Here is an 18,879-nt window from a genome sequence, read left to right as displayed (position 1 = left end):
ATCTCTTTCAACTTTAGCCCGTTAATGCTCTCAATTACTCATTTCTTTTACTTGGACAACAAGGAGTTCTCTCACATTTCAATCAAAATATCTCATTTTGGCTACTTTTATTAAGCCACTTTTGAGGCCACTTGTATCCTTTGGAGTAAAGCACCATTCCTCTCTTTACACCTAGCTTTTTTACTTAAGATCATTATTACTTAGTTTATCCACATTTGATGATGTGATTATGTCACTTCTGGTTTTCTAACTTGACCACCTCTCTTGCATTTCCACCTAGCATATTTTTTTAACCTTAATTCATCATTTCTGTTAACTTAGGTTACTAGTTCTCACCTCCCTTGCCCTATAAATAAGTCTCCATATGTCTTTAACTTTAAAAAAGAATTACAACTTATTTTTGCAAAGAAAGAAAAAGAGATCTTCCTTTTATATTTTCATGTTCCTATCTTTCATGAGAAATGAAAGATTTTATTCTTTTGTCGTCAAATCTTCAAAATTCCATTTTTCAAGAGCTTACAAGGTGAAACTGTGGGTTTTATCTTACCAAAAAAAAAAAAAAAACTGTGGGTTTTATTATCTTTTAAAAGGTTGAGAGATGTTAATCTTTATTCTTGATTATTTTGCTTTGAGGGTGATGAAAGCTTTGATTTTATTCCAACCTTCTACTTGAGGTAAGTGAAAAGGAGTCTAATGCTTGGATGTGTTGATCATTGATGAGGAGGTTAGTTCGTAAGTAAAATGGATTTCTCGATATATAGGAAAAAGACGATGGTTTAAGGAGAAAAGGAAAATAAGAATAAAAATTGGTATAAGATAAATAAATAATAAAACCCAATAATAATAATAATAATAATAATAATAATAATAATAATAATAATAATAAATTACAGTGCGTTGATCGCATTAGAGCGCAAGGGGAGAGAATACAAAAAAAAGCAAAACAAAACAAAACAGCAAAAAAAGAAAAAAGAAAAAAAGAGAGAGAAGAAGAAAAAGAAAAGGAGAATAGTACAATGGGCCTAATTTGCTTATATTTGAAAGGCTTGATTTGAGAGCCCATTAGTATCCGTGGCCCAGACCCATTAGGTCTAAGTCTAACCTACATATATGGACCGGGCCCAGGAGGTTGGCTCGTGTTCTCTTGTAAAGAAGGAAAGGAACTTGTACATAAATAATAAAAAAAAAAAAAACCAAAACAGTAATAAATAAATAAAAGAAAAAGAAGAAGAAGATAACGAGAAAAGTAAAATGGGCCTAATCTGGTTATATTTGAAAGGGCTTGAATATGAGGCCATTAGTATTCGTGGCCCAGACCAGTGAGGTCTAAGTCTAACCTATATTCATGAAGGGCCCACAAAGCTAGCCCCAGTTCTCTTTAAAGGAGGAAAGGAATTTGCAAATAATAAATAATAATAAGGGCATGCCTTAAATCCTTGGTGGTGGTTACCCAGGGGCAACCGGCCTTACTGGTTGCATGGAATTAGAGGATAATTTTTTCTTCTTCCACCTTGGGGAATATCCCCAAAGTTTTAGGTCTCACGGTTTAGACATAACAATTTAAATAGTTACTAAAGTCCAACAAATGGGGAGAGAATTAGATCGTGCGGATTGTGTTTATGTGTAAAGGGAAAATAAAAAATAAAATAATTTGTAAAAATATAAATAAAAACATTGAAAAAGAGGAACTGAAAAGTCGACTGTGTGGCATGTGTACAGGCGCGGGAGAGAAATAACAATAAAAAGTCCATAAGTTGAAAAACAAAAACAAAAAAGTTTAGAGATCCTAATGCATAACTTAGGTATAGACCCCAAAATTGATGCGTGTGCGTGTGTGTATATTATATTTGGAGCTGTATGATAGTACCATCTTTCTCCTCAATTTATATGAAGAATTAAATTAATAAATCACACTGCAATAACTAATGAAACTTTATCGTGTCCATTGATTTTGATCAATTTTGCACTTCCATATCGGGGATAATTACCAAAAAAGATTGTATGGGTTCTAATTTAGTCAAGAATCCTTGATTTGGCTAGTTTAATCCTAAATCTTTTGATTATTTGCTAATGTAGTCATTTCGCATAATTTTAGCTTGAAATCATTGACATGGACTTTTTTTTGTATTTTTTGGAATTTTTTTTCCCATTTCCTTTTCTTTTCTATCATTTTTTTTTCCTTGTCTTTCTTCCTCCTCTGGTTGGTGGGCCTTGGTGATGGCTGACAAGGGCAACGTGAGCCTTGCTTGCTGCTAGCAAAGTCGTGCCTCGTTCGTCTAGCCTAGCCAGTGGTTGACGAAGTTTGACCCTTGCTGGGCCTCACCTCTAGCCATCACCGAGGCCCATTGATTGGCCGAGGAAGAAGGATGAAAAGGAAAAGAAGAGAAAAATAAAAATTAAGAAAATGAAAAATAAAATTGTTCACGTTTGCACTGGCCATACTACGTAGGACGACTAGCGTTCACGTTAACAATTTTGGTCAAAATTGTCCGAAAGGACTATATTGGTCGAATGTTAATAAAATATTTAGAACTAAATTGATCAAATTAAAAAGGTTCAAAATAGAATTGATATATGTACAATAGGTTTATGACTATTTTGAAATTTTCTTGTCTATGATAATACCTTAAAAAAGTATTGTTAAGTTACTAAAAATTTACCTGGAAAAATATTATGCGGTGATTTTCTTATACCAGCAGTTTGTTTATATTTATCAATACTTATAAAATTTAGTAACATAAAAGAAGTATAATTCTGAAACGGAACATTATAATTTGGCTCGAGGGGGAACCGCAATAATCTCTTCTCATGAACGTTGAAGGGGATTGAGCCGGAGGGAGAGAGGGAGGCAGAGGAGAGAACACGTTTGTGTGGGAGAGAAGATAAAGGATAGCTGATGTCGAGTAGTGCTGGAGTTAGGCATGTAGACTTGGGGGGAGAATTTTCAATGCAAATGCTTTAAATATTCAATGAAGGTTTGCTGTTTTTTTTTTTTTTGGTAATCCAGGGAACCCCGTCAGCCGTTCATCACCTTACGGCGGTACATAGCCGCCAAGTAAACCCTGGAGTGATGCTAGCGAAGGACCCACCACCCTGACATCACGCTTAAGACGTCGATGCTTCCATTGGGTTTTGACCATTGCACCTTTCCCCCAAGGTTCAAGGTCTTATCCAACTTCACCACCAAGGCCGGTGGTGGTTTGCTGTTTATAAGGTCACCAAACAATATTATTAAGTTAATGGATTAATCTTACATGAACAATGATATTGGTTTTGTTTATAGTTTATTCCAATTGCTATCCAAGAGTCATTGAACTTAGTATAGTGAATCTAGTTCAATCAGAATCGTAAGAAGAAGAAGCCCTAGTAAAAAGGAAATAAGTTTTTTTATCTGGATAATATAACACACATTAGGGTAGATACATAAGGAGCAAATTATTACTCTATGATATATAAAGCGCTAATGTTTTTAATAAGGACATTCAAGCTTTCTAAGGACACGGGAAGAACTTATTTTCAATACATGGTCTGTGGGGTTGGAACCCTATACAAGGACCCTTTCTTTTCGAATGAGAAATGCCTCCTCTTCTTATTTAGCTAGGGTGCTAGGCCAGTGCCTCATTTCTCAAACTAGAACAAGTTTGAAGTTTAAGGAAGATAAGAAAAAACCAATTGAGCGAATCGACCAAAGGGACCTGACGAATCCGAGCCAAAGGTTAGTGGCTTAAAGTTAAGCCCATCACTCACTCAGTAAAGCTAAGTGCCTTGGAATATGATAATCAATGAACGAGCTTGGCGGGGGATATTCGAATTTGGATTATCTCTCGGTGGAAACCTGAGCTTGATTTGATTGATAATCAGATCCATTTATTTAGCCATGGCACGGGTGGCTACTATACCACCCTACGCAGCGGTAGCCAGAGCTAGCCCTGACGTGGAGTCTATCTTTTCCACTGAGAGGCCCCATAATTTCTTGTTTATCTTTGTCTTCCCGACAGAGAAGGAATACAGAGAATAGCGCAAGAACTCCCACCCCAGGGCAGTTATCCCGCTTGTATTTTCTTTGAGCCTTTTAAGGACCTACTCGGGTCCGACAAAGCAAGAAAATACTTATCTCAAACTTTTTAATAGACCAAAGCAATTAGAGGATTTGCGGGACTCACGTTGAAATTCGCGTCGAGAAACATTGACACCCAACGTCTTTTATATTGCGATTGGCAATGTCCATCTTATGTTGGCGGCTAGAATAAGATGACCTAATTTTTTATATATTTTTTGGTCGGTAATTAGCTGCTTTCATTCATTGAAAACGACGATGTTTACATGGAAAAGATAAGCTGGAGTTAAAACATAATATAGTCCAAAGGGGGTGGGGGGTTCACGCTGCCACTTGGAAGGAATAAGATGACCTATTACTTTTCTACAATCCTTCCTATAATAAAATTAAGAAGGCTTCTAATTGTTTCTGAAGTGTTGCGCTGAAAAAGCGAGAGTGACGTGTCTATCTTGTGTGGTTTTGAAAATCTCGGAACTCTTGCATCTCGGCACTTTGGAAAATGCATTTCTAAGTGAGGTTTAAAATGGGCCACTGTAATTAATTTTACAAGTGAGTTTAGGCCAAAACAATTTTACAAGTGAATTAAAGAAAGTTGTAAGAGACAAAAACCAACTGAAAATGGATCTAAATGGGTTCAACTCAAACCTGAATTTCAACTCATTTTTATTGGGCTGCATACTGCTTTTTTTCGTCGTAAACCTTTTCAACTTATTTTTGTCATAAACCTAAATTTATTGCACCTTTGTTATTCAATCATAAACATTTTAATTTTTGTTAATTTAGTCCTAAAATTTTCAGTTTTGCCAACTAAATCCTAAACATTTTCCAACTTTTGCCAATTAAGTCCATTCGGTCAACCGTCTTACGTGACATGACCGATGTCGATGTGAACGGTTTTAATAATTTTTTTGAATTTTTTTGAATTTTTTCCATATTAAAATTTTTCCATCTCTCTCTCTCTCTCTCTCTCTCTCTCTCGACCAGAGGCTTGGCACTTATTTAAAGCTCAATTTGCAAAATTGTCGTGTTTATGATTGAATTGACAAAACTGTAATAAGTTTAACACTTTTTGGACAATTTTCCTGCTTATTTTCGTTGTTGGACTCAATCATGGACCACGCCTTACATTGTTGGAAGGAGAATTATTCCTATCCACTGAGATTACAAATTGCTATTACATATAATAGACATAGAATATTTTAGGAAAAACAATATTGTGCATATATTTCTTTTGATTCTTTTCTCTTGTACTACAAATACTGACACTCCTTGTACATTGTGCGATACTGAAAAATACACAGAAAAGTATTTTACCATTGCTCTGCGTTTCCTTTCATGGTATTAGAGCGAGCTTTCTGATCCACCTTCCGCAATTTTTTTTCGAGTTGCCTCCAATTGTCTTTTTTTTTTTTTTTTTTTTGTTGCTGCAAATCACTACCTGCAGAACAAAGACAGCACATTGAAGAAAGGAATTCGATATGCAGAGCCCCAACAACTCAGAAATCCAAAATCCAGACCAACCCAGAGACACAACAGAGGAATCGTCCGATCGATCTGCATCTACTCCAGTCACCGGACAATTACCTGCATCTGCTTCAGTCATTAGACAATTTCCTACACCAACATGGCCGTATGTACCATGGGTTCCAGTTCAAGGACCATGGGGGATTGGGTCAAATCAATATGGCCCAAATGGAGAATCTATACCTGTTCCAAATTCGGGTCATGGACCCGAATTCAATCCGGTGGGTCGGGAACGAATCCCTACCCGAGTTTCCCACCTGGGTTTGCGCCGCTGGTTTTTCCGCCTTTCGCCAGCCGTCCGGAATCCGGGGATGCATTGTACACGTCGTCGGCCGACGGCCCGGAGCTGCGACTCATCACCCTTCAACTCACCGGACCGGACCACTATTCAGTTTGGGCGAGGGATTTTCGGCGGGCTCTTGTTACCAAGGATAAGGACGGATTTCTTGACGGATCCGTGCCTTTCCCGATTGATGAACGCCTGCAACGCCATTGGCGCAAATGCAATCAATTAATGCGTACATGGATTGGAAATTGTGTGTCACCGGAGGTCGCCGCTGGGCTTCCTCTGACTGAGGATGCGAGAATAATGTGGAACAACATAAAGGAGATGTACGGAAAGCTCGATAGGGTGAAGGTTTTCTCACTCACTCAAGCCCTCACCGAATTGAAACAGGGGAACCTCTCGGTTACCGCCTGTTTCAACCGGCTATCAGCGCTCTGGAACGAGCTTGAGGAGGCCAAGGAGCAACTTGAAGGACCGGAGTCCACACTCAACCAGTACAAAGAAATCCGAGACCGTGAGAAGGTGACACGGTTCCTATTAGCCCTAAATGAGAGCTACATACCTTCCGGTTCGCAGATCCTCGCCATGGAGACTGTCCCGCCGCTCGGCCGCATCTTCCAGCTCGTTGTCCAGGAAGAGAACCAGCAAATGGCCACCGCCGGGATTGAGAAGAAAGAAGAAAGCATGGCTCTTGCTGCGCCGACGAGATTTTTCGGCCGTTTTCACGGCGATCTCCGTGCGACGCAGCGATCCACACCCTCGGGAGGAAACCCTTGCTTCTTTGGGGAGAACGAAAGTGAGGAACGATTTCGAAACCCTAATTTTAGGGCTTACCGAATGGACGGCCAAGATCAAAAGCTTGGATCCGACGGCTCCTATTCTTTCGGTAGAACAGATGGACGAGATAAGCAGGGGCGCGGATCTGACGGTCCAAATGTCGTTCGATCAGAGGGCGTAGATTAGAGGCACGGCCGAGGATCTGACGGCTCAGGTTTCATCTCGCAAGGGGCTGAATCTGGTGGCTATTATAATGCCACGTCATCACAGAAGGGAGGAGGCCAAAGTTACAAATTTAAAGGTAAATATTGTGAATATTGTCGGCGTCCTCACCATACCATTGAGACATGCTGGAAATTACATGGTAAGCCCACTGACAAAGAACAGAAAGGAAAAGAATTTTCTGCTTACCAGGTGTCAGCACAAGGATATGACAAAGCTTATCAACCTATTTCCTAGGATCAATATCAGAACATCATGAAGACGCTTAATCAGTTGCAAAAGTTGACAAAAGTGCCAATTTCTCAGGTACTTCATCAAACAAGATTACTAATATTTCAGTTGATACATGGATTATTGATTCAGGCGCCAATGATCACATAATTTGTCATGAATATTTGTTTTCTAGTATCTCTCCAACGCTTGATTCCATATATGTTCGACTTCCAAATGGAAATATTACTGATGTCAGAAAGATTGGTACTGTTCAACTTAGCCCAAACATTATCCTTAAAAATGTTCTTTTTATCCCTGAATTTGAATTCAATCTCATATCTGTTTCCAAAGTCTGTGAGGACAATAATTGTCGAGCCAATTTCAACTGCGAAAATTGTTCATTTCAGGACTTTTCGACTGGGAAACTGATGGGCTTGGGTAGAATGGAACAAGGGCTGTACTTTTGGATCAATTTCCCCAAAGATTTTGATCTTCTTTGAATAAAGGCATTTCTTGTAATGCTGTTACTGGAAATAAAATTTCTCTTTCTCATAAACGTCTGGGTCATAGTGCTTGTTTTCCTTGTCCTGATTGTAAAGTATGTCCCTTGGCAAAACAAACAAGACATCCATTTCCAATTAGTGTATCTCGAACCACTAGTATTTTCTCATTAGTACATATGGACATTTGGGGTCCTTATCATACTCCACATCGCGATGGATCCCGATTCTTTCTTACTATCGTGGATGATTACTCTCGTGCCACTTGGGTATTTCTCATACAATCAAAAAGTCAGGCTTTTTCATGTCTGTCGAAGTTCTTCTCCATGGTCAAAAATCAATTTGATAAGCATGTTAAGAGGATTCGTACAAACAATGGAAGTGAATTCTTTTCGAATGAGTATCAATCTTTTCTGTCATCACAAGGAATTCTACATGAGAGTTCTTGTGCTTACACTCTGATAATGCTAGTACGAGTACCTAAAGGGGGGTGAATAGGTTTATGAAAATTTTCTTGGAGATTGCACAATACTTAGACAGATTAAGTATTAAAAAATCAATCGTAAGACTGAGTAAAGGAAAGAGAGAATTAAACACGAGGTTTATAGTGGTTCGGCTTGATTCAAGCCTACGTCCACTCTTCGCACCGATGCCGATTGGCTGGATTCCACTATGAACAAAGAGATGTTACGGTGTTGATCTTCCTTGATTTCTCGATGTAGATGATCTACTACACTCGTTCAAGGTATCACCAAGTATAAACACTCTCTGTGTATATAATTTCGCTCGAACCGTATCGACTAACAATCAAGGTTCTTGGACTCTGGAATTTTTCTATCGATCACACACTTAAAACAACTAGAACGTCTTCCTTTTATACTCCTTTATGCCATCATAGCCGTTGGCACTTACCAAAGGAATTCCTCCAATCTACCCGTTGGACGGAATCAATTAAGAAGATCATCTCGAGCTATTTAAGGAATCGATGATAGCCCATCAATCTGTTCGCCCATACAATCGGGATTTTGGTTTCCAAGAATAGAACATTCCAAGAATGTTTCGTCGACCATCGGATCTTTAATTGTTCTTAGATAAGAATAAAAAAATCCGAAGTGATTATCCAACCAAGGGATCTTTTCCAGAGGATTGGATCGAATCCTCAACCATATACTTCGGCTTCGGATATCCTTCGCCCCTTTGGATTAGAAAGAGCGTCGGTGAGAATAATCTTGAGTCTTGAGTCTTGAGTCTTGAGTCTTGAGTCTTGAGATTACAAAGTCTTGAGACTTTAAACTATCGATATTCGAGACTAGGCGATAGAAATGTTTTGTCGGCTTCAAAATATTCTCGGAAAGATTTCTCCAACAATCTCCCCCTTTTTGATGGTGACAAAACTTTCTTGTAGATTTGAACAACTTTGACCTGCAAAAACATTTCTCAAGCAATATGGCTAACTCATAAAGATTAATAAACAACCAGACTGCATCCACAGCAAATTGGTTAGTCTTTCATGAGTAATACCATATAACAATACTTGATATAAATGCAACCGGTCAAGCATCAAAATCCACTGACCAATTTAGTCTCACACCCAAGTTCAAGTTCTCAAGTCATACTCAAAAATAAACATAACCACAAAAGTCAAAGTTTTAAAAATGATGTTTGTTCAAATTGGTTCTCCCTTTTTGTCATCATTAAAAAAAAAGAGGGTGAGAAAGGAGTCATGTCTCGCTGGGAATGCGCACGATCCGGAATTCTCCCATTGACTGGACTACGCCTTCTAGCCTCTCGAAGTCCTCCCTTAGATGAGCTACCTCATCTCCTTTGGCATTGGCTTGAAGTTGCAGAGCAAGGTCTTTCATCTTGTCCTCCGGGGTGATCGAAGATGCTTTTCCAGCATTCTTCATGGCTTGAATTTCATGATCCCGAGCATATATCTCGGCCACACATTTCTAGAAGAATATCCATGATGCGATGAAAATCTGCAGAATTGTCTGTCTGTGTACTGGCATGAGCTTTTTCAGATGGAGTAAATGTATACGATGGCGCTTCTGTATAGACTTGCAGATTTGGTGTCGACGTATCACCTTCTTCGAGCAATTGAGAAGCCTGAAATTCTTAAGGTCTGGCTGGAGATTGTCTTGGACCTTCACTATCTGCAGCATGAGGTGTAGTCCTTTCTTGCTTGCCAACTCCCCCGTCTCTAGGACATCCAAAAGGGAAGAGTGATGATCATGCTCTAGATTTCCCTTCTCTCCAGCATTCAGCAGACTTTTCTTTCTCTTCTTCAGCTTCTTTCTCCTTCTCTCTCTGTTCTTCTTCTTCTCTTTGGTTCTTTTGAAGTTCTGTCGGCTGAGAAACAGAACGTCTGGTTCTTGTCAGTGCATGGATAGTAGGATCTTCATCCTCCAGGATGAGAGATCTTTTCTTCTTTTTCGATGGGGCTCCAATGGCCTCCTTTCCTTTTCTCTTTGAAACAGTCTGAACAGGGAGATTTTACTCGAATTTCTCCATTGCCTTGGAAAGTTCTTGTAGACGCATCTTCGTTAACATCTTCAAACCTACCACCATCTTATCACATGGTTGAACACAAAGAGTTTGAGGCGGTTCAATATTCATGTGTCTGAAGATCTTGGTCACTGCGGACCGAGATAAGGCAATTGTCCTTTGTCTTTCGACATTGCTCCGTACATATGGAAGAGAATAGTGTGCGGGAGAGAGAACTTTCGTCCTGTGTTGATCGCGTACATCAACTTTGCTTCAGAAAGAGACACAGAAGTCTTTGACATAGACTTTGGTCTAAGACAGTTGATCACAATCTTATGAAGCACAATGTTGATGGCATTCATCCCTGGAATAGGTAACTTTCTTCTCTGCGTCCCTATCTTTGACCGGTTCTAGAGTAGTGCGAGCAGGTGAGACTTTGATTGGTAGATAGCGTCCTCGTTCAACTCCAACTATATCAGCCAACATATTCACATCTACCACGTAGACTTTGTCTCGTACACTAAATGATATTCTATTCGCATCCGTAAAGCTAAGATTTGAATAGAAATAAGCGGTCAGATGAGCATACCCGTCCGTAGAGTCAGAGCAAAAATTCTCAAGTTGAAACAAATTCAACTGTTCTCTTAAGTTTATGTTGATGGCGTCCAGGAAGTCAAAATCGACACTTCTAGGGTTTATCACCCCTCTTTTCAACAGCCCGGAATACACTTTTTCTTGATCCTTGGATCCGAACAAATCCATCCGATTTCCTTTCACCTTTCGCCACTCCCATTTTCGGTTGAAATTCAAGAAACATTCTGTCATCATCGTTCCCTTCAATTAAATTTTGTCCTGGCATAAGAGGATCACTTGGAATGTTTGCAAGTGCTTCCTCTGCTTTTCCTTTCGGGGCAATTCCCAATTCCTCCATTTTCTTGAAAACGATACTCATTCCCATAATTTTTGTCCTTAAGGAAGTCATCTATATATTTCAATGGAGTACCTGTGCTTTTCAACGCACGATAAAGTTTATACATAAAGGAGGGCTTTTGGACTCTTACTGGGTCGGCATCCTCGATTATCTCTTCTTCCAGAATATGACTTGCACCTTGTGGGGCAGGAGGCGTTGAATGACGTGGATGAGAGCGAATCGGACTTTGTCGCTGACTTGTTAAGTCTTCTTCCTCAGTGAGATCGAAGTGAGTCGGTCCCTTCTCCATTCTTTGTGGTCCCCTGCTTGCGATTCTTGATGATTTCCTCGAAGAAGACATCTTTCTTTGTCGATTGGAAGATTCCTTCACTTGCTTTCCCAAGAAAAATGACCACTTTCTCGACAACGAACAAGCAGTAGAAACAGTATCGGGAGAAGAGTGCCTTTTAGGGTTTTGAAGATTGGGGAAAAGAAAAACTGTATATATATATAACTCGGTTTTGAAAAGGAAGTTCAATCGGTGCAAGGAAAGTGAACGATCACTTCTTTTCAAAATCAATAACGCCAAAATTATTCTTTTTAAAAAAATCTTCAAATTTCATGCGAATTATAGAATAACCGAACAAAAGATCGTACCTTTTCGAGTTAAAATAACTAAATGAAAATTCGTACCTCTTAAATAAAATACAACTTACAGTCTATAGCCACGAATGTCTCGAGTCTTAGGATTTAAAGTCTGAAAGATTAGAGTCTTAGAGTTGGTGAGTCTCTAGACTTTAACTTCTTCGAGCTTCAAAATGTTGAGTCTTGAACGGATAAAGTCGAATTGATTTTTCTCCAAAGGCTTTGTGAATATATCCGCTAGTTGACTCTTTGAATCAACAAATTGAATCGAGATTTCTCCATTTTGAATATGATCTCTAATGAAGTGATGTCGAATCTCAATATGTTTTGCTCTTGAATGAAGGATTGGATTTTTGGTGAGATTGATCGCACTGGTGTTGTCACATCTGATTTCTGTGCATGAGTCTTCAATCCCAAAGTCTTGTAGCTGTTGTTTTATCCATAGAATTTGCGAACAGCAGCTTCCAAGAGCTACATACTCTGCTTCTGTTGTAGAAAGAGCTACAGTGCTTTGCTTCCTCGAAAACCAAGACACCGTTCTGTTTCCAAGTAGTTGACAAGTTCCAGAGGTGCTTTTTCTATCGACTCTGCAACCGGCCAGATCTGCATCTGAGTATCCTAGAAGATTAAAGTCTCCCTTCTTGGGATACCAGAGACCGATGCTTGAAGATGAGGCAACGTATTTGATAACACGTTTTACAGACTGAAATGGGATTCTCTAGGATCCGATTGAAACCTAGCACAAATGCAAACACTCAACAAAATATCAGGTCTAGAAGCAAGTAAGATAAAGAAGTGAGCCGATCATGCTTCGTACAGCTTTTGATCTATTTTCTTCCCTTCTTCATCCTTGTCTATCTTCGAGAACATGACATTGGTATGTCGGTCTTTTGCACTTTTCCAATCCAAACCTTTTGACAAGGTCATTCGCATATTTTTCTTGATGAATAAAAGTTCATTCCTTCATTTGTTTCACTTGGAGTCCAAGAAAGAATGTTAACTCTCCCATCATACTCATTTCAAACTCATCCTGCATAAACTTTGACAAAACCATTCTGTAATAAGAACTTACTTAGTCTGTCGTACCAAGCTCGAGGTGCTTGCTTTAAACCATACAAGGCCTTTTTCAGTCTGAAGACTGAGTCTGGCTTCTTTGGGTCTTCAAACCCAGGTGGTTGATCCACATAAACTTCCTCATGGATGAATCCATTTAGGAATGCACTTTTGACGTCCATTTGGAATAACCTGAAATTTTTATAACAAGCAAACGCAAGTAATAGACGAATAGCTTCTAACCTTGCTACTTTGGAGCGTAAGTCTCATCATAGTCTATTCCTTCTTCTTGCGTATATCCTTTGGCCACGAGTCTTGCTTTGTTCCGTACGACTTTTCCTTCTTCATTCATCTTGTTCCGAATACCCATTTGGTTCCAATAACAATTTTACCTTTTGGTTTAGATGTCAATTCCCAGACATCATTGATGTTGAATTGTCTCGAGTTCTTCTTGCATAGCTTCGATCCAACTTTCATCGATAAAGCTTCTTCTATGCTTTTGGTTCGATTTCAGAGATGAGAGCCACAGCACTAGATTCTTCACGCCTTTTGATCTCAGTGCGGATTCCTTCATTGATTTCGCCAATAATGAGATCTTTAGGATGACTGGATTTATGCTTCCATTCTTGGTTGTTCCGCCCGGTTGATGATCTCTTTCTTTATTTGAATCTTCATGTGCTTCTTGATGTTGGTCTTCTAGAGACTGAGATGCTTCTTGAGTTGTAAGCATTGGAAGGTCTGGAGTAGGTTCAGACTCTTCATACTGAGTCTGGCTGGATTCATCTTGCATTGAGTATTGGAATTTAACATTCGTTGATTCCACCACCGACCGGCTTTTCTTGTTATAGACTCGTAGGCTTTGCTTGATGTAGAATATCCAAGGAAGATGCCTTCATCTGATCTTTCTTCAAACTTACCAACTCGATCATTTGCATTTTTCAAAATAAAGCATTTACAACCAAACACATGAAAGTATGAAACAATAGGCTTTTTTTCTTTGAACAATTCATAGGGGGTTTTCTCTAAAATAGGTCTTAAAAAGACTCTATTTATAATATAGCATGCTGTTGAAATAGCTTCAGCCCAAAATCGTGAAGAGATTTTGCTTTCAATTAAAAGTGTTCTAGCCATTTCTTGAAGAGATCTATTCTTTCTTTCTACAACTCCATTTTGCTCTGGAGTATATGGAGAGGAAAACATATGATTAAAACCAGATTTATCACAAAATTTTGTAAAATCTTGATTTTCAAATTCACTTCCATGATCTGTTCTTATGCATGAGATTGCACATCCTTTTTCATTTTGAACCTTTTTAGCAAATTTTTCAAAATACGAAAAGGTTTCTGACTTACTTGCAATGAAATATACCCAAGTAAAGCGGGAGTAATCATCCACAATTACTAGGCAATATTTCTTACCTCCAATGCTCTGGGTTCTGGTTGGTCCGAAGAGATCCATATGAAGCAACTGTAGTACATGATTAGTAGAAACATGGTTTATTTGCTTAAATGAATTTCTTACCTGCTTTCCCAGAATGCATGGAGTGCATGAATCAGTCTTTTGGTATGGCAATTTAGGTAGACCTCGAACAAGCTTCTTTGATGAGATTTTGGCTAATTGTTTCATGTTGACATGGCCAAGCTTTCTGTGCCATAAGACTGCTTCATCTTGAATTGAGATTAGGCATTGTGCCTCATTTGGTTTTACATCAAGAAGGTAGATATTTCCATGCCTTCGACCCATGAATGACTGAGTTGAGTCTTTGCTAATTCCAGAACATATGCCTTCTTGAAAGGAGATCTTGAAACCAGTATCACACAATTGGCTAATACTTAGAAGATTGTAGTTGAGTCTTCCACTAGAGAGACATTGCTTATTGTGAGATTTCCAATTTTCACAGTTCCAAATCCCACAATGCTTCCTTTGCTGTTTCCTCCAAATGAAACTTTTCCACCATTCACTTGAACAAGCTTTATGAAGCAATTTGAGTCTCCCGTCATGTGTCTTGAACATTATTTGTCAAGATACCACTTAACTTTCTTTTGACAGAGACCTGCATTCAAAAGTGAGTCTCAAGCTTTCTTTGGTACCCAAATTTTCTTGGGTCCTTTGGCGTTAGTAGAATAAGCATTACTAGGCCATACTTTCTTAACAAAGGCTTCCAAACCATAGGACACTCTTTTTCAAAATGATCCTGACTGTTACACTTTGAACACCTTAAAGCACTTCGACCTACAGACTTTACAAAGACTTTCTTGAAATGATTTTTGTAAGCCTCTTTTGACGGTCTTTTCTTAATTCTTTCTTTTACTTTTGGAAAATCAATCAAAGGAATTGTTTCGCTGTCATACCCAAACCAGACTTGTTAAAGTAAGGTCTTTGACCGAAAAGAACTTTTTCAAGTTTTTCGGACCCTATTGAAAATTTCTTTGAAATATTTGATAAGTCAGTTTTTAAGAAAGCATTTTCTTTTGAAAGTTTATCTTCATTCTCCTTAAGAGTAGAAAAATTCAAGTCTAAACTTTTCACTTTTTCTTCTAAAATATTTTCCTTTTGTTTTAAAACTGAGTTTTCCCTTTTAAGTTCGGAAATCCTTTTAGAGAAGTCTTAAGACTAAAACATTGTTCATCAATGTATTTAGAGACTTTGACAGGATTTTATACTCACTTACCTCAAATTCACTGTCCGAGTCGATCCAGAATCTGAGTCTGATTGTGCCATTAGACACAGGTTGGCATATTCCTCATCACTTTCTTCACACTCGTATCGCTCCAAGTTTCGGCTTTGAGAGCTTTTCGAGACTTTTCAGCTTTTCCTCTTTTCTTCTTCAGGAGAGGACAATTTGGTCTGATGTGTCCCTTTTTCTTACATTCGAAGCAAACTACATCTTTGTTTGGTTCCTCATTATCAACAAACTTGGTTTGCTGTTTGAAGACTTTGTTTCCTTGAATTGAACCTTCTTCCTTTTCTATTCAGCTTTCTGAACCTTCTAATCATGAGAGCAAGCTCCTCATCGTCCGATCTTCTTCGAGTCTCGTATCATCGAATCATCGTTAGATTTTAATGCAATGGATTTCTTACCTCTTGGATCTTCGTCTTCATTAATTCGTTCCACTTCATAAGATCGAAGAGTTCCAATCAGCTCGTCTACGATAATGGCATAATTCTTTGCGTCTCTCTTATTGAAGTCTTTATATGATTCTAATCCTTGGAGAGTCCACGCAAGTAGCTTATTCACCTTCATAGGATCAGAAATTTTCTGTCCTTGATTCTCAAGGCCATTGACAATATCTCGTAAAACGGCTAAACATGTCGGTTATAGATTCTCCTTGTTTCATTTTGAAGGCTTCATATTGACCAAGGAGAATGTTAATTCTGGTCTCCTTCACTCGGTTTGTCCCTTCATAAGTGATATGTAATCTGTCCCAGACTTCTTTTGCTGTATCACAAGAAGATATTATGTTATATTCAGTTGGTGATAAAGCACAATATAAAGAGTAAATTGCTTTTGCATCGAGTGCTTGTCTCTTGTTTATCTCTTCTTGAGACATTCCGCTGGTTTCAACAGTTTCTTTCCCTCTTTCGCATGTTGATGCAAAGTAGTAGGAGTAATTCCTCTTTCCACCACATCCCATTCGGAGGATCCTTTGATCGTAGAAAAGCTTTCATCTTGTTTTTCCAGATGTTGTAATCCTTTCCATCAAAGTAGGGTGGTCTGGTATTGCTTTGCCCTTCCATTAGCCCCGGGTGCTAGCATACTAGCCATGGATCTTTTACTCTGAAGTAAAACACTTCAAATAAAGTAAGAACACAGGCTCTGATACCAATTGATAATGCTAGTACGAGTACCTAGAGGGGGGTGAATAGGTTTATGAAAATTTTCTTGGAGATTGCACAATACTTAGACAGATGAAGTATTAAAAAATCAATCGTAAGACTGAGTAAAGGAAAGAGAGAATTAAACACGAGGTTTATAGTGGTTCGGCTTGATTCAAGCCTACGTCCACTCTTCGCACCGACAGCCGATTGGCTGGATTCCACTATGAACAAAGAGATGTTACAGTGTTGATCTTCCTTGATTTCTCGATGTAGATGATCTACTACACTCGCTCAAGGTATCACCAAGTATAAACACTCTGTGTATACAATTTCGCTCGAACCGTATCGACTAACAATCAAGGTTCTTTAGACTCGGAATTTTTCTATCGATCACACACTTAAAACAACTAGAACGTCTTCCTTTTATACTCCTTTATGCCATCATAGCCGTTGGCACTTACCAAAGGAATTCCTCCAATCTACCCGTTGGACGGAATCAATTAAGAAGATCATCCGAGCTATTTAAGGAATCGATGATAGCCCATCAATCTCGTTCGCCCATACAATCAGGATTTTGGTTTCAAGAATAGAACATTCCAAGAATGTTTCGTCGACCATCGGATCTTTAATTGTTCTTAGATAAGAATAAAAATCCGAAGTGATTATCCAACCAAGGGATCTTTTCCAGAGGATTGGATCGAATCCTCAACCATATACTTCGGCTTCGGATATCCTTCGCCACTGGATTAGAAAGACTGTCAGTGAGAATAATCTTGAGTCTTGAGTCTTGAGTCTTGAGTCTTGAGATTACAAAGTCTTGAGACTTTAAACTATCGATATTCAGACTAGACTGATAGAAATGTTTTGTCAGCTTCAAAATATTCTGGAAAGATTTCTCCAACACACTCCACAACAAAATGGAATTGTTGAACGTAAACATCGACATCTCTTATAAGTTGCTCGTGCATTGAAATATCAAGCCTCCATTCCCGAATCTTTTTGGGGAGATTGTGTGATCACGGCAGCCTATTTAATTAATCGCATGCCGACTAGAATATTAAAGGGTCGGACTCCTTTTGAAATGCTCTTTGGTAAGCAACCAGACATTAGTCATCTCTGAGTATTTGGCTGTCTTTGCTATATGACGAATGTTCGGTATCAACATAAGTTGGACCCTCGTGCTCTTTGATGTGGTTTTATGGGATATGCCACTTTGCAAAAGGGTTATCGAGTTATGGAGATATCTACAGGTCGTTTCTTTGTTAATCGTGATGTTATATTTCATGAGGATGTGTTTCCCTTTCAAGAAGTGCCATCTTCAAATGATGCATCCATGATAGAATCAAGTCATCGACAATTTTTATCGGTGGAGGATATTTCTGTGGAGCCACAATACATCTTGATTGGACAAGATCGGTCATTCTCCGACCAATGTTCTGCGACGACATGCCATGGATCTTCTACCCTCGCTACTGGGTCTTCTGATTCTCCAACAAGACAGACTAGTAATGAATCTCCAGCAACATGCAACGAACTTCCTTTGTCACAGCAACAACATATTGAATCATCATTCCCAACAGTTATCATGCCTAGACGCTCAGGACGACCAGTACGTCCTTCGACATGGACAAAGGACTATATATGCTCTACCTTGATAACTTCAGGTACACAATATCCGGCATCCTCCTATGTTTCTTTCAATCAATTATCATCGGAACACATGTGTTGCATCAGTCGGATATCCGAAAACCAAGAACCGTCTTCTTATGAGGAAGCAGCAAGTAATACCCATTGGCAAAGGGCAATGAAAGAAGAGATTGTTGCTCTCCAAGAAAATAACACTTGGGACGTCGTCCCTTGGCTGCAAATGGGTTTATAAGATAAAGTATAAAGCAAATGGTTCAATTGAGCGATACAAAGCACGGCTTGTCGCAAAGGGATTCATGCAACGTGAAGGATTTGACTATCATGAGACTTTTTCCCCCGTTGCTAAAGAGGTAACTGTTCGCTCTTTTCTAGCAATTGTTGCGTTACGCAATTGGGACTTACATCAAATGGATGTCAACAATGCTTTTCTTCATGGAGATCTTGATGAAGAAATTTACATGGAGGTTCCACAGGGATTATGTAGACAGGGGGAGTCTCGAGTGTGTCGTCTCTGCAAATCCCTGTACGGGCTTAAACAAGCATCTCGACAGTGGTATGCGAAATTCACTGCAGCACTTACAAACGCAGGTTTTCAACACTCGAGGCATGATTATGCATTGTTCACGTGGACCAAAGGTACTTCATCAATCTACCTATTAATTTATGTTGACGATATACTTATCATGGGAAATGATGATCTTGCAATCCAAAAGTTCAAAAGATACTTGCATTCGGCCTT

This window comes from Eucalyptus grandis, chromosome 4 (genome assembly GCF_016545825.1).
Source record: "Eucalyptus grandis isolate ANBG69807.140 chromosome 4, ASM1654582v1, whole genome shotgun sequence".
Taxonomy (NCBI): domain Eukaryota; kingdom Viridiplantae; phylum Streptophyta; class Magnoliopsida; order Myrtales; family Myrtaceae; genus Eucalyptus; species Eucalyptus grandis.
This window is presented reverse-complemented; position numbering follows the sequence as displayed.